The sequence below is a fragment of the Propithecus coquereli genome, unplaced genomic scaffold (assembly GCF_000956105.1).
Source record: "Propithecus coquereli isolate 6110/MARCELLA unplaced genomic scaffold, Pcoq_1.0 Scaffold88, whole genome shotgun sequence".
Classification (NCBI taxonomy): domain Eukaryota; kingdom Metazoa; phylum Chordata; class Mammalia; order Primates; family Indriidae; genus Propithecus; species Propithecus coquereli.
In genome coordinates this window covers 7,223,557-7,227,194 of record NW_012155062.1, presented here as the reverse complement: position 1 = coordinate 7,227,194, position 3,638 = coordinate 7,223,557, and positions in this window count along the sequence as shown.

Below are 3,638 nucleotides of genomic sequence, written 5' to 3'. Positions count from 1 at the left end.
ATTCTACCCAAGGGGACTGGATTGTGCTTGCCCATGCTGGTGATAGCAAATGTTCTTTCCTCAGTCTACTGCTTTGAATGCTCATCTCTTTTGGAAACCTCCCAATAGGCACACTCAGAAATAATGTTTAACCAGATAATCCAGGTGTCCCTCAGCCCAGTCAAGTTGACACATAAGTTCAACCCTCACACACACCTTTCCAAGACAAAGAACCAGTAAGTCTTGATCCTTGCAGGAGTGCAAGCCTTGAAACATACATTCTGTAAGAGCAAGAATTAGCCTGGGCCATCCAGATGAATCCAGTTTCTTGACTTTCTTCTTTCCAATGACATTTTCCTCCTCTCCTTCTTGGCCACCACCTGCGCTGCCTCCACATTTGGAATTCACACATCCTTCCAGTTCATTTACTTAACCTTTCACTCTGAGACCTCCCAATTCATGAATCCCTGGCATTTTCTCTTTTTTCATCAATTCCTCTTTATTTTCTCCTTTATCGAATTTAGCTCCCATGGTTTAGCTTTGTAACTATATTAGAGGCTATTTTATCCAATGTGATTTGGTCCTGAAATTGGTAATTTAAGTTAAAAAAGTTCAAAAAGTTAAAAAATTAGGTTAAAGCTGGGCGTTCTAAAAAATGATACATACACCTTTGAACTTGTTATTTTAGCTAACAACATATAAATAGGGATTAATTCACCAATCTTCTGAGTTAGGCCGACACCTTTCCTCTGAAAGCGGTTCTGCTGGTTAGAGTTCTGCATCGCTGTTTCTGCATAAGTCTCGATAAAGCCTCCTCTACAATTTCCAGTTTGGTTTTCTTTAAAATGGAGTGAGCACACAATGACATTTAGAAGCACTCTAGTGCAGTTATGTTCTTACAGCAACATGTAAGCCCGAAATAACAGGTGTTAGAACACCTGTAAGCCCAGAACAAACAGAACTGCCGCGTATTACATTCTCAGTGGAGCGTGGGTGCTCAGGAGTGGAACCATCTGGTGGGTGCCACAGCCCGTAAGTTCAATAAAACTCTCGTGCTCCTGGAAGGCTACCTCACAGCCTCTCCTCCTGCCCTGAACCCCATCCCCTCGGCCTTCTCAGCCTAACCCTTTTGGCTGATGGCCCTGCCTTTGTCACCGGAAGGAACTTAGAACTAACTAGACAATACCATGAGAGATTCAACTGGGTGTCTAATAGCTACATAAGAGTTGCAGCCCTAGCTGGAGGACATATATGAAAACAATACCCCATAGAATGGGCCAGCAAACAGATACGGTGCACGTAATAAAGTGCAGTGATTGCCAGTTGCCATGACTAGAGGAACAGCAACTGGGTCACTGGACTCCAGGGGCATGGCTGGGAACACCTGCTGGAAGAGGACAGTGCAAGCCCAGAAAGGGCTCACACTAAACCTTCCCTGGGGAGTCCCAGGCAAGAACCCAGCCAGTGTCTGGGCTGAGGACCTTTCTGGGTTTTTTTGTTTGTTTGTTTAATGAAAAATCCCAGCAGCTGAGAAGGCAAACCTAGAAACCTCTTAAAAAAATTAAGCCAACATTGTCAGGGATAACAATGATTTCTTTTATAAATAAATATTTCTTAATCCCAGGAAGATTTCAAATTAAATGTAGAAATATTTAAGTGAATCAAATTGACAGCATTAATATTTTTGAGATTAAAATATCTGGGCATATTTGGTAGTTTATATACTTATAAAATTTAAGAGAATCTGGCCTAATTTAAAATGTATAATTAAGCCTAGAGCTTTGAGTTTAGGTTGGAACCTTACCAAATGTACAGCATCGGAGCATTTAAGAGAATTTAAGACTCACCATATTCATCAGAATTCCAAGGCTTACTTAAGTACTTGGATAGGTTTATTTGTTAATTAGATAGCTTAAGTACTTCAAAGAGGAAATGGAATTAATAGGCATATAAGTGCAGTTTAAAATACTTTAAAAAGTTTATGTAATTCCATTTAAAAATGAAACTAGACATTAATCCAAGTAATTAAAAGGAATTGCTAATGCTAGGTTTATAAATAGAATAAGAAGATTGGTACGCCAAATTTAAAAATTTAAGGAAGAACGGGGGTTTGGCAATTGTATCTTTATTTTTTAAAACTCAACTAACTTCCTTTTAGGTAACCATTTCTGCATTCAAAAGCCATGCTTCAGGACAGAAGACCCCTCTGCTGACAGCCTCATCCTTCCTGGGGGGACCGAGAACGTCCGTCAGACGTCAGATGGGCCTCCATGCTTGCTGGCCAGCTGTATCCACCAGGCCTTCTTCCTTCCAGGTAGCAACAGTCTTGTCTTGTCATTGTCATTGTCCGGCCCTCCGCCTTGAGTTCCAGGTCCATTCCCATCCCTCCTTGTGTGCCCCGTCCCACCATTAGCTCTCCCCTCTCTGGGATTGTGCAGCCAGCATGCCAACGAGCTCTGGGGTCTCCACCCTGGGAAACACTCCCGAGCCCTCCAGCTGTCCTGTTTTCTTAGCCCAAACTTCTCTTCTCCATCCTTCCATCTGGCTCTGCCCCTCCACCCAAACTGCTTCATGTTGAAGACAGTGACTTTTCTGATGCTGTCTCAGGGGAGCTTATCTCCCTTGTCATCTTACTTGACTTCCAATTCACATTGTCCTTGTAGTTATGATGTGAGATTCAGTTCTAATGGTATGACATTTTCTCTGAGTTTTATAAAAATTTCATAATAGTCATACCCATTAGAATGGATACTATCAAAAAAGCAGAAAATAACAAGTATTGGTGAGGATGTGGAGAAACTGGAATCCTTGTGCACTGTTGGAGGGAATGTAAAATGGTGCAGCTGCTATGGCAGTATGGCGGTTCCTCACAAAATTAAAAATAATACTACCATATGATCCAGCAATTCCACTTATGGTTACATATCCAAAAGAATTAAAAGCAGAGACTCAGATATTTGCACACTCGTGTTCACAGCGGCATTGTTGACAATAGCCAAAAGCTGGATGCCACTCAAATGTCTACTGAAGGATGAATAAACAAAATGTATGTCCATACAATGGAATATTACTCAAGCTTAAAAAGGAAGAACATTTTGACACACCCTACAACATGGATGAAACTCGAGGACATTATGCTAAGTGATTTCACTTATATGAGGTACCTAGAGAAGTCAAATTCAGAGAGACAGCAAGTAGAAGGGTGGTTGCCTTGGGCTCAGGGGCTGGGAACTGGAGAGTTGTTTAATGGGTACAGAGTTTCAGTTTTGCAAGATGAAAAAGTTCTGGAGATGGCGGTGAAGGTTGCAACGACAATGTAAATGTATTTATAATAATGTCACTGAGCTGTATACTTAATAGTTAAGATGGCAAACTTTGTTATGTATATTTTACTACAATTAAGAAAAACTCACAGGGCGGGGAGTGGTGGCTCAAACCTGTAATCCTAGCACTCTGGGAGGCCGAGGCAGGAGGATTGTTGGAGCTCAGAAGTTCGAGACCAGCCTGAGCAAGAGCAAGACCCCGTCTCTACTAAAAAAATAGAAAGAAATTAGCAGGACAACTAAAAATATATACAAAAAAAATTAGCTGGGCATGGTGGCACATGCCTGTAGTCCCAGCTACTCAGGAGGCTGAGGCAGTAGGATCGCTGGAGCCCA